This window comes from Notolepis coatsorum (genome assembly GCF_963971535.1).
Source record: "Notolepis coatsorum genome assembly, chromosome: 5".
NCBI lineage: Eukaryota > Metazoa > Chordata > Actinopteri > Aulopiformes > Paralepididae > Notolepis > Notolepis coatsorum.
The window spans coordinates 111,009,660-111,023,871 of NC_140169.1; positions in this window are offsets into that span (position 1 = coordinate 111,009,660).

Below are 14,212 nucleotides of genomic sequence, written 5' to 3' on the forward strand. Positions count from 1 at the left end.
TGGTTGCCAACATCTATAGCTTTCTTTCTCTAGGGGTCATGAATGTACATCACACATTTTGTTACTATGACAGCAGATTGCAAGTAGTGGTGATGCTAAAGTGAAGGTCACAGTGTCACCAAAATCAATAGATATATTCTATTTCTTAGGATGAATGTGTACAGCAAATTGTATTGTGATATCTGATTGGTATTACTGAGATATCTTGTTCACTAACAAATGGACAGACAGGGGCAAAAACAATAAAACCATGCAATTTGCATACAGTAAATATGTTATTTGCCCTTAATTAGTGTGGGTGACCTGGCAGCAGCTGCATTTTTTTGTTTTACCATCACCTTTTGTAAATTGCTGGTCTCAATTTTGGACATAGATATAATGCCACGACTGTGTCCTCGCTCATAAAATAAAAATAAATGGTATTGGACATTTCTATCTCAACTTATGGCCATTTCTTTGACAGTCATGCTCAGACCCGGACTGGCCATCGGGAGCACCGGGAGTTTTCCTGCACAGCCTGCACAGATAAAAAGAAACAAATTATTATTATTATTATTATTATTATTATTATTATTATTATTATTATTATTATTATTATTATTATTATTATTATTATTATTATTATTATTATTATTATTATTATTATTATTATTATTATTATTATTATTATTATTATTATTATTATTATTATTATTATTATTATTATTATTATTATTATTATTATTATTATTATTATTATTTTTGCCCACAGTCAGGCCACTGAACTTAGAAGCAGGCCAGGCCAGTGTTTCTAGTTGTGGCGGCGCAATAGTTAGATAACCTAGGTGAGAAACAACCAGGAGATCACTGCGACAGAGGATAATGCAGTCTAAACTCACACAATTGAAAACTGTAATAATCCCCCCCCAGAAGAATGTACTTTGCATTTGATATATTGAAAATATTTCACTTTTTGTGTGTGTTTTTTACAATAATTTGTGATGCCATCAGACACACTGGCATTTAAAGGGTTACAATTCTAAAATGTATTGAATATGTGGTGGTTATGATCACGGCTGAAGTTGAATAAAATATTTATGAAAGAAAAAGTGGTAAATTATTTCAGTTATAATATTTTTATGGTGTTTTTGAAGAGGACAATTTAGTCCCCTAATGAGTGTGAGTATTTTTTTCAATCTGACATTACAAAAATACTAAAAATCCATTGTTGTTGCTAATCATTGACATATGCTAGCCTGTAATAACCACCCCCCCCAAAAAAATCCACTTTGCATTTGTAAAAATTGTAAAAACATTTTTGATCCACTTTTTCTCCTCCTGTTTTTCTGTGTTTTTCTCCCATCCCAATTTAGTCGTTATGCCAATTCCCCCCTCCCCTTCCTGGTCATTGCTCGCATGTGCCCCCCACTGGTCGGTCTAGGGAGCCCTGAAGTCTATCAGATGCTTCCTCCGAGACATAGGAGACAGCCAACAGCATCTTTTCACCTGCCAGCGCGGACTCTCATTGGTGAGGTGTAACGTGTGGGAGGTCACACTACCCTCACCATCTCCCTCCCTCGCTGTGCAGGTGCCCTGACTGACCTGTAGGAGTTGCTGTTTACAACGACCAGAATACCACCCCACCGGCTTCCCTCCCGCTGACTCTGCCAATTGAGCCAGTATGACGGCCGGCCAAGCCGGAGGCAACGCTGACAGCCGGATTCGATACCAGTGTCTCTCGCGTTGGTGACGAGCGCTTAGTCCACTGCGCCACCCAGCCGCCTAAAATATAAAGATTTTGTGTTTTTTTTTGGCAATCATTTGTGATGCCATCACAAACACTGGCATTTAACACATTGGGGACGAAGCACGGATATATCCGGCTTTCGAATCCATGCGTTGTGGACAGAATCACGGAGATATCCGTGGGAAGTTGTTATTGCTTTTATTCCATTTTAATAACCTGTTCAAGGTCGCCGAGCGGCACTTCAGATTTTCCCTACTCTATGAATTCGACAATGTGCAATACCGGCCAGATCCTCTTAGGGGCGCTATCGCGCTACTGCAATGTGCCCTGTGGGCGAACGGATCAGTCTCTTTGTTTTCTTTCAACAGAGATTTGAGTAGCACGATTCTGGATCTGCAGCCTGTAGCTTGGATTACGTTTCGAATCGCAGATTTCACCATGCAATAAGGGGATTTATCATCAGCCAATGGACATATCGATCTACCAGATGGCGATCGATGACAGGGAAATGCTCCGGGGGATCCCACCGGCTCATGGTAAGATCTTTTTCACGTAAATTACAGCCCGATCAGAGCTTGCTATGATACTCAACCAGCCGACCAGCGTATGTGGCTACTTAGATGAACACGGTTATTGGTAATCAATAATAATAAACAACGTTTCCCGCCCCCCCCCCCCCCCCCCCCCCCCCCCCCCTTTCATGCATACATGCTTTGGGATCGTCCGGATCATATGCAGTTTGGGTTATTTCTGTAGCATCTGTAAAACGGAAATGCCATTGGATATAACGTTAGCAGCTATTAGCTCTATAACTAGCCTTCCAGAAAATATACTACACAAAATCCGCTATAAAGCTTATATTCACGGCGCTATAAAATGAGAACCTATTGATGCATTTTTTTTTCTTTAAGCCATTTTGAAGGGACGGTTTATACACTCAATTGACAATGAGAATGGACAGATAGCAATACTATAAAGTATAGATTTAGCTGTACAAAAAGCCACACGTTTGTTTACAAAAGCTGGCCCTCAACCATTATATTAGACGGGCCCCAGTGGCCGCGAAAGTGTTAAAGGGTACAAATAAAAAAATTCCTGCACCAGAATGCAGGAAATTAAGTCTTTGTAACTAAAATCATCCTGCTGGGGGGCCCCCGCTTAAAAAGTGGCCTGACTGGGGCTATATTCTGCACTATATTTCCTGGCCTGAATGATTTCCGCAGTCCGGCCGTGGTCACACTCCACATTAATGGACTCTCCACTCTAGCTGAAATGTGTGATTTCACCGTTCCTTCCCTTGTCTTCCAATCGCTACACGGGCCACAATTGTCGACGGAATTACACATTATCGTACATGACTCTTCATGAACTTCCTGAAGTGCTCTATTAAAAAACGATATCTCTTATCGTTTTGCTTTTATTATTGTGAGAGTGACAGAAGTGCAGCCTCATTCAAATGCATTGGAGGATGGATTTGTGTCAGTTAGGATTTGAATTAGAGGTCTGCACAGGCCTGACATTTCGGCCCCAGCCCGGCCCAAGCCTGTAGCATTAAGACCCGGCCCTACCCTAGCCCGAAAAGTTAAGTAATTATTTGGCCCTAGCCCGACTTAAGCCAAAGGCCAATATTACGATGTGATGACAGACATCACAAAGTCTACCTAGCAAAGGCAGCTTCTCCATCTCCGACACACACGCTACAACGGTCTAGCTTGTTGCTTTGATGGAAACACTACGTGACGGCGTGCGTGTGTGTCTTCCTCTGTGTGTGTGTGTGTGTGCGTGCGCATGATTCTCTTATGTGTGTGCATGTAAAATTAAGTTAGACAAATTAAAGGAGCCAGAGCCCTATCTGAACCCTATATATGCATAAAAAAATGTGCCCTAATCTGTCCATGCTGTCGGGCTCCGTAGGGCCCCCTCGGGCTTGCAGACCTCTAATTTGAATCAATTAAGGCTTGTCTGTACTGAGTTGATTGACACCTGCATGTACATAAAAAAACAAATCTTTCACAGGCACATGACAGGCACATGAATGAGCCTCTTTCACTTTCACAGGGAAACCAGACAGACACAGACACACACACACACACACACACACACACACACACACACACACACACACACACACACACACACACACACACACACACACACACACACACACACACACACACACACACACACACACACACACACACACACACACACACACACACACACACACATGCTTATGGAAGGTGTCAATCAACTCAGTACAGACTTCTACATTCATTGGTTTATGTTAACCACGCCCCTTTCTTAAGCTATGCCCCCCCTGTATAGGCCTCACTCCTTTCATACCTCAAGAACCGCTTGTCGTAGAGACTTAAGGGAGGTGTCAATCAAAATAAATGGGTTTTAAGGCTGGCCTTGAAGGCAGCAAGGGAGACTGAGGCCTTGATGGACCCTGGCAGCTGATTCCACAGGCGCGGCCCCAGTGCGGAAAAAGCACGGTGCCCCATGGTTGACAGCCTAGTGCGAAGAGGTTTTGGCTGCCAGACCTGAGTGACCTTGAGGGGAGAGGAGGTCCTGGAAGTAGGTCGGGCCAGAGTGATTTATGGCCTTATAGACCAGCAGGAGAACCGTGAAGCTGATCCGCTGGTTTATTTGCAGCCAGTGAAGGGAATGGGGTGATGTGTTGTGTTTTCCAGGTTTTGGTGAGGAAGGAAAAAACGTTGCTTGGTGTGCAGGAGTAGTCTCTCGATCTTACTAGTTGAAAGCAAATAATATTGTGATTGAAGCTGGAGTAGTTTTTTATATAGAGCAGGGGTGGGTTTAGACGAATACTGGATGTCTAATCGTTTAATCTCATCTGATATACCTGTTAATTTGGATTGTTCCTGCTTCCCAAAATGAGAGGTAAAGGAGATGGCCTGTCCGCGGAGATATGCCTTAAAGGCCTCCCAGAGTATGTTACTGCTAACTTCAGGTGTGTCGTTTATCTCAAAGAAGATTTTTATTTGTGCATGAATAAAATCCTTAAATTCAGGTTCAGATAATAAGTGGGAATTGAATCTCCAAAATTTAGAGGGTGTTCTACCCTGGGGGAAGTTAATTTCAACGGATGTTGGGGCATGATCGGAAATGACTATACTATGGTACTTAGTAGAGACTACATTATGTAGTAGTTTTTCATCTAGTAAAAAGAAGTCTATGCTCGAATACGTGTGGTGGACATGGGAGAAGAAGGAGAAAAGTTTATCGGTAGGACATTTTGCTCTCCAAGGGTCTATAAGGCCAAGCTGTTCCATGTGAAATTTTAGGATGTTCGCCGCTTTGGAGATGGTAGTACGTCTATCCGAAGACCTGTCCAGTTCTATGTTTTGGACCTGATTAAAGTCTCCTCCGATAATTATGTGATGATCATTAAGGTTAGGTATCGAGGAAAATAAATTGGATACAAATTTATCATTGTCCCAATTTGGTGCATATATTGAGGCCAGAACCACCGGAATGTTCTGCAGCCTGCCCGACACTATAACATATCGTCCGTCAAGGTCAGTTAAAATGGTGGAAGGCTCGAAGGGTACATCCCTATGTATAATAATTGCAGCTCCCCTGGCTTTTGCTGAGAATTTAGAATGAAAAATGTGTCCCATCCATGCTCTCTTAATACAGGGGATATCTGAGGTGCAGATCTGTGTCTCTTGTAAAAAACAAAGGTCACCCTTGAGATGCCGTAGGTGGTTAAGTACCTTGTTAGCCTTGATAGAGTTATTCATCCCTTTGACATTCCATGAGACGAAACGGATGTTCCTGCCCGTCACTGCCATGTTCTGTTAAGTATATACATACCTGAGTTGAAAAGATGAAACATTGGAAGAGAGGAGAAAGGTAGAGGGGGATAAAGAAGGGGGGGAGGGGGGGGGTTGACGCACACACATACACCCACACAACCATACACACACATACTCACCCGGGGGTACATCCCTTGGTCCCTAAGGAAACAGTAACAGCCTTTGTACCTCTCAGGATACGCTCCTTCCGGTGGAGACATCATCCTCCCTCCTCTTTTCCCCCCTCTCCCGTTCATTTCGAACAGCCTCCAATATGGTTATGGATAAACATTTAAATTTGTGTTAAAAGAACATTCGAACAGCCAAAAAAAGAAAAAAGAAAAACCAAAAGAAAAAAAGGGATGAATAAATTCAAAAATTTAAATTAGAATAAAAATGAAAGATCAACCTATAATTCAGTGGACCTGGGCAAAGCCCGCTTCCAACCTATAACAGCTCGAAGAGAATGTCTTTAGCCCCTGCTACCATGCCCACTAGGGATATAAAAATTGCAAAACCATAACAGAGTTGAAAAAGAGGCGCCACTTTCTTCTCCCCCCCCCCCCCCCCCCCTCTCCCTCTGTCTATAAAAAAATATATACATATATTTAAAGAGTAAAATAATAATCAAGAGGTATATGCAGTTACAGGGGTTACACGATTCAGGGACCTCAAAATGTACCTAAAATATGTATAGAAAGGTAATGTGGTTAGCTACATTCGGCAATGTTAGAGACCTGTACCTTCAGACAGTAAAAAGAAGCGTGTGCAAATTGAGTTGGTTCAGTCAGTACCTTGAGTGCTTCCTGAAACATTATATACATGTATACAAACCCCCCACTACCCAATAGATACTATCCGGTTTGTTTGTATTGAGACCCTCAGACAGTAAGAGGAGCATGTGCACCCTAAATATACTCACCCTGCCTAGAGAGTCACATGTATATAAATCCATACAAAAAGAAAGGACAAATTAAGTTGAGAAAAAAAAGAAAATTATATATATATATAAAAAATAAGAAAAGGGCAACAGCAAAAATTACGAAATAGGAAGCAGAAGAAAACGGCATGCAATTATTCACAATGTCATGGCTATAGCAACCTGATTGGCATAGGGTTCCTTTTGAAGGAGTCACTCCAATTGAAATAACAATATTACCCTTCTGAGGCATAGGTGGCCACTCTATAGTGACTGGGCACTATAATCCAACCAAGGTCTACAAGTTCAGCCGCACATTTAATATGTCGTAATCATGTCTATTGCTGTTGGTGTTGGTTTCAGCTGGCCCAGAGGTGTCCGTTAGACCTAGGTAAATGGTCTAGTAAATTCAGGCCCAGTCTCTGTACATTCCAATCCGCGCATTGAGTACTCCTGAAGCATAAACATAGAACCTTCATTATCCTGTCAAACCGGTCCAGTCTATTTATCTAGCAGCCTCTAAACAGAGGGAGCGTCTACAGTTTGAGTGAGACCCATGTAAAAGAAGAGCTATTAAAGAATAATAAAAAAAGGAATTAGAAATAAGTGCAAATAGAATCCGCGTCGGCTATTTGGGAAGCATAAAGTTCTGTTTCAGAAGCCAGTCCGCTTAATGTCAATAGCATCTCCCCATGAAGTCTAAGTGTCAGGTCTAACGCGGTTGACCAGTTTAGCCCAACCTATGTCTATAATTCCAGTCTCGCATTCTATATTCATTGTTCATTGCTCCCGGCGTCAAGTTAGCTTACCCCTAGGTACTCGTTAGGTAGCCGTCCACGCTAGGCTAGCTTAGCCTTAAAGGGGAACTCCAACATTTTGGGAAATTAGCTTATTTAACATCTTCCCTGGAGTTAGACAAGAAGATACATACCTTTTTTGTCTCTGTGCATGCATTTAGCTTTGTGAATAGACGCTCCGTTAGCATAGCTTAGCTTCATCACTGGAAGTGAGGCAGATCCGTAGCCTTACAGTGCCTTACAGTGTATTGCAAGGTCTGACATTGACCAAACTTGATATGCATGACCTTGGTGGGCTCTAGGTCAACTCCTGAAAAGGGGGTCAATGTCAGACTTTGCAATCAAAAGTTAGGGGGCTAATAACCCTTGCCATAATTTCACTGCGCCCCCTAACTTTTGATTGCAAGGTCTGACATTGACCCCCTTTTCAGGAGTTGACCTAGAGCCCACCAAGGTCATGCATATCAAGTTTGGTCAATGTCAGACCTTGCAATACACTGTAAGGCACTGTAAGGCTACGGATCTGCCTCACTTCCAGTGATGAAGCTAAGCTATGCTAACGGAGCGTCTATTCCCAAAGCTAAATGCACGCACCGAGACAAAAAAGGTATGTATCTTCTTGTCTAACTCCAGGGAAGATGTTAAATAAGCTAATTTCCCAAAATGTTGGAGTTCCCCTTTAAGGTACGCTTCGGCATCGCCAACAGACATGAAGCGTAATCTGTCCCCGCTCTCCTCCGTAATCATCAGTTTGGCTGGGTAGTGAAGACTAGGCCTCAGCCCCCGTTTGTAAAGTAATGCCATCACATCACGGTACGGGGCTCGCTGTTCCAACACAGCCGGGGTATAATCCTCGTAGAAAGCAATTTGTTGACCGTCGTACTGCATCTCCGCCCTCCTCTTTCTGGCTTCCCGGATCACCCGTTCTTTGGTTTGGTAGTTATGGAACCTGATGATAACAGGCCTAGGCTTTTCACCCTGCTTCGGCTTAGCTGCCAGCGACCTGTGCGCGCGGTCCAATTCTGGAGGGGTAGGGAGGGTTTCTGCCCCAAAAACCTGGGATAAAAGGGTGGCGAAGAAGGATGTTGGTCTCGGGCCCTCAATCTGTTCTGGTAGTCCAATGATTCGAAGGTTATTACGCCGACCACGAGCCTCGAGGTCTTCCGCTTTAGCCTTTAGCATAGCATGGCTAGCCCTCAGATCGGCACATTTAGCCTCCAGCGATGCAATTTTTTTGCTTACAGATTCCGCATTCTCCTCCAGGGACTTGACCCGTTGTCCGTTGTCGGCCACGTCCGATTTCATTTGGTCGAGTTTATTTTCCAGAGTGGTAATGGCTTTTCTGAACTCGTGGTCATAGCTTCTTTGTGGTTTTCAAGCATCGGTTGCTAAAAGCATCATCCGCTTCCTCTTCTTTCTGAAAATCGCCCCGTTTTGGTTTTGGAGTCTTGGATGTCATCTTTGCGAAGATAAATATTTAGTTAGCTGTATCGATACTTGCATATAAACAAGAATTATGAGGGTTTGGAGTCTTAAAACGTAGAATTTAAAAAAACATGAGGGAGAGAGGGAAAAACGTGTCCTACTCCCTGCTCACCATACCGGAAGTCCCCCCTTTTTGTATCTTTTGAACTGTTTGTCATAGAGACTCGCGAGCGACCCTCTCCCGTTGGCGGGCGGTGCACAGGCATCACCAACACTTTCACAATTTCCCCCGCGGAATTGTCTAGTTTCCCCTACATTTCACTGCATGTCCTACATTTCACTGAATGTCTTGTGTATGTATGTGTAGCATCCTGAATATTCTGCTAAGTATTCAGAAGTGCTGACTAACTTGTTACTTCCCCTGTGTGTATAAAATGTGATAAACAGTGTTCCTTTTGATATCTCGCCCGGACTACTAATGATGCGAGGTGCTCCTCTTTCTCCGGCTTCGATATGGATCATTAACATGACATTGAAGCATCTTTCTCCCTGTCTGGAGTTGTCCTATAGTGGGATCAGTTGCGGTTGCCAGCAGGGGGCAGTGGTGGCAGGTGGAGCGGAGGAGAGAGAAGCAACGGGCAAGAGATGATTACCTGGAGGGCGGAACAGAAGGAAGTCCTCTTTGACAGTGAACTCGGACGTGAGCGGTCGCAATGGGCGTGTGCTCTGGACGAGCCCCGTTTGAAGAGTCCCGTTGAAGAGCCCCGTTGGAGAGCGACGGGTGATAGAGAGTACTTGCTAGATAACGTGTTATCCTAGAAGTACAAGCGATAGTAAAGTGTGTGAGTAAGCGATACAGAAAGAAGAACCAACGTCCATAGATAACGTGTTAGGGCCCGCGTCCACCTAGCGCATATTTCTCCGTGAAACATGCTGGGAGTGCGCCGGCAGAGCTGGCTTGAAGCGCATCTTGTAGATGACAGAAAGAAATCTACAGCCATGCCGCGGTTTTGCACATATTATAGCATATTTGAATAACTTTATTGTATATTAATTATATATATAGTTATTGCCTGACACCACAGTTCGCCCTTTGCTTTTTATTAGCTTTTTAGTAGTGTATTCGTGTAGTTATTATTATTAGTTTTGTCGCGAATCTCAATAGTTTGTGGGAGACAGCCAGACAGGCAGGCAGCTCCGGTGTCAGGTTACAAACAGAGTGGTAGATGAATGGCTGTGATTGGTTGTCTGAAAATGAGCTCCAGCGCATCGCTCTGAAAGTTCAGAAAGTTTCAACTTTCGGCCGCACAAAAAAGCTGAGAAAAGAAGCCGACGGCAGCGCACTTCCTAGAGGCGGCCGCATGCGGCCGCATGCGCTCCCTCCCCATTGGAATACATTGAAAACAGATGCGTGCGGTCAGAAATATGCGCCAAGTGGACGCGGGCCCTTATAGTAGAAGTGTGAGCGGTGTATTAGCATGCTGCTAACGGCTACAGTGACTCGAGTATATCACCAGGCGAGCGTCGCTGAAGACCGGTGGTGCATACAGCCACGTTGCGTTAGTAGTACAGACGATAGCAGGAGGGTTCACTAAGACCCACAGTTTAGCTGTGTTTAAGGTAGCCAAACAGTTTTGAGCGCGCCAGCCCAGTCAGCCTAGCCTAGCAGGAGCACTCATTCAAGGGTACTACGACTATGCTTGCACCTCATGGTACCAAAGCACCTCAAAGGCACTAAAAAACAAATTACAAACATCTCAAAACAAGCTAGTCAGACTACTGCTTGACCTGACTCCTAGAACCCACCTCACCCCTGCCCACTTTGACAACCTAGGATGGCTTAAAGTAGACGACAGAGTACAGCAACTTGCAATGGGCCTGGTCTACAAGATACACTACGCGACCAAGGTACCCATGTACATGTCAAAATACTTCCCAAAGGTCAGTGAATACCACGATAACAACACCAGAGGGAGCTCCACAAATCATGTTAAACCCAGATTCGGCTCAAACAAGGGACTAAACACGTTTCGCAATTATGCCACATCAATGTGGAACGCCCTACCCAAAGCTGTAAAGGAATGTGAATCACTACCCACTTTCAAAAACACTCTCAAAAAACACCTACGTGAGACTGCAATTCGAAACTGGCCCCTACAAATGTCCTAACCTAGTTGTACAGTAAATGACCAAGTAAGGCTTTGTCAGTATTCCAATGTACAGTGTAAAAATTTGTGTGTCCCCCCTACCCAACCCCCCCCCCCCCACCTCCAATGTACAGCCCCCACCCACCCACCCAACCTCCTCCAATGTACAGTTTCTACGTCAAATGTATATACACTCTTTTTCTGGACACCATCTTGGCTAAGTACAACGGTACCTCGTGTGCCCACAACAGTATCCATTCGAGCGAACGCTAACGACCAGTGTCTAGGGGTACCCCAAACATTATAAGCCGGCTTTAGTGTAGGTTTTATTTGGTAACGTGGGCCCACATGTAAATGATTTCTTTTGTATTTGTGATAACTGTGATGTTCTTGAATTCCCATTGAACTCCTTACCATGTGCCTGGGTCTTCCCCTAATCCAAGTGGGGTTTACTATTAATGTATTGAGCACGAGGTGCCAATGTTGGGAATTGTGTTCCCCTATAATACAAGTGAGAGCACCCGGTGCCTAATGTGAATACATGCCATATGAACCACATAAAGTATAACTTGTAACTGCTAATTGACCAGGCTTACATAAAGGAGAAGTCAATGGGAGCACGGTGTGAGTGTCTATTTCTGATCATATGCTAACCTTGTTGACCGGGTAAATACTTCTTCTCTGGCGTAGTAGACCAGACCGTGGAGATAAGCGGTGGCGTGGTCGGCCCGGGGACTCTCCCCCTCAACGCTTACCTCCATCCATCCACCGGCTCGGATATCGTAAGCCTCCATGCCATTGGTCATGCTGCCGTGACTCCACCCTCCGATGGCCAATAGGACCTCCTGGGGCAGGCGTGGGCGGGTGAGGGGGTTTGGGAGCCTGTCGGAGCCAGGGGGGTTCAGGACGCTGAGGATGAGGGGCCTGCAGTCGTGGCTGTCCCTCACCACAGGGTTGTTCTGGACGTTGCTCCTGAAGTAGTCAGGCATCATCAAGCCCATGCGAACCTGGGAAGAGACAAGCAGACAGCGGACCACTTAGACATCGGTTGTAGACGGTTTCTGTTGCTAGGGAACAGTTTGGACCCAAATGTTTGAGAACCACTGTACTAGGGAACCTAGTGTTGTTTTAATGTAATGCACAGTAATACAATTAGTTACCTTGGGCAGCAGCAAAGGGATGTGTGTTTTACGCTCCTCACGGGAGTGGTCGATCCAACAGAGGACGGCCTCGAACACCGTCTCCTCGCTCTTCACGTTTTGGTCATCCCTCTCGATGATGTCCACCAGTTGCTGCGGGGACAGCTCCACAAACTCCTGTGAGACGTGCAACATCTCCTCAAAGTGGCACACGATGAAGAGATGGGCCTTGCGCATCAGGTCAGGGCAGCAGTAGATGTCTGTGAACCTCCAGATGCCAACACAGTTTTCCAGAGACAGCTGGCCTTCTAGGAAGTCAGAGCACGCTCGTACTATGCCAGTGACGAGAAGCTGGCCTGCAGCCACCAGAAGCTCTTCCACGTTCTCTGCTGTCACCGGCACAAAGCGTGTGTAGGCGTACTCTATGATGAGCTGCATCATACCCGGGGACACCCCAGGGATAGTGTAGACTGCTTTCTCTGAGTCGCTCCAGCGAGTGAAGAGGGCTCTGTGGGACGCAGAGTATAGAGATATCTGATGAGTAAACAGTAAGCAACATTCTGTCCTGTGTAGTAATTAGGGCTGACCCCTATTCGTCGAATAGTCGTTTAATCGGTCGAAAGGAGCCGTAGTCGACTGCCAACCTCTTAGAAGCGTGGCTAACGCTAATGGCACGCATACCAGAGGCCAACTGCCTAAGAAAACAGGCACAGAGGCACTGAAAGAGGATTTCACCCATCTAATGAACACACTAGACTAGACAAATATCAAGATGTATCCATCAGTGGACCAATTGCATGCTTTTGCAGAGGACAAGAAGCCTTCAGTCGACTCCTTCAGACATTAAGCACCCCCCACAGCCCAAATGGAATAATACAAAAATATATATATATATATATATTATACTTTATTTTTTTTTTAGATCCTGGGTTGGATAAATCTTATCCCACCTTTTCCAATGAACAAAAAAATTCATCTAATGCGTTAAAGGATTGGTCGAAGAATACAGGTGTAAATGATCTATGGCGATCACTCAACCCCACGACCCGGAAGTACTCTTGTCGATCAGTAAGACATAAAACACTTAGAATAGATTATGTTTTTTCAACCCAGAGACTATTTGATAACTATGACGTGGAGATGGTACCCAATGCATTATCAGATCACTGTTATTTACTCCTAAATGGATCATTTGGTATACTGTCATCCCGAGCCCCAAGATGGCGATTTAACACGATACTGCTGAATAACAAGGAATTCATTACACAACTCAAAAAAGCTCTTTCAGTAATCCTACTAGAGAATGTGAAATCGGTGCCGGACCCTAGAATATTATGGATGTCGGTAAAGGGAATGATCAAGGATTTCACTGATAGCTTTTCCTCCAAAATACGCAAGAATCGATGCACAAAACTGGCGGAACTGGAAACGCTTTACTCTACGTTATTTACTTCTTTACAATACAATGACTCGGTTCGACTGGAAACTCAAGTTAATGTACTAAAAAAAGAGATTAACGCCATTTATAAACAACAATCTGAAGTACAAATACGTAGCACAAGACAACAGCATTACTCTCAAGGTTTCTAAACCAAGTCACCTACTAGCTATGCGATTAAGAGTTATCGCAAAATGTGCAGATATAACTACCATTAAAGCACAACAAGGACTTGTAACAGACACTAAAAAAATAAACGCAACATTCAAAGAGTTCTACTCCAACTTGTATAAATCAGAAACAACCTTCGATCAAAACAAAATGGACACATATCAAATTAACCTCCCCAAACTTTCAGAGGATGACGCTAAACAGTTAGAAACACCTATCACACTAGAGGAACTTAGGAAGGCCATATCCGAAATGCAAAGTGGTAGGGCTCCAGGAAGAGACGGTATCCCACCAGAAATGTACCCTTCATGCTGGGACATAATTGGACCCCTATTACTTAATATGATTTTATACTCAGTCAAGGAGGGGAACTTCCATAAGAACGACAATATTGCACTCATAACAGTCCTCCTTAAAAAAGACAAAGACCCCACCGAGTGCGGTAGTTATAGACCCTTAAGCCTCCTCGGAACCGATATCAAACTGTACTCTAAGGTATTAGCCATCAGACTTCAAAAGCATATGACGTCTTTCGTTCATCCGGATCAAACTGGCTTCATAAGAACCCGCTTGATCACTGATAACATAAGACGATTACTACACGTACTAGATGCCAGCAAGGACGACACCAC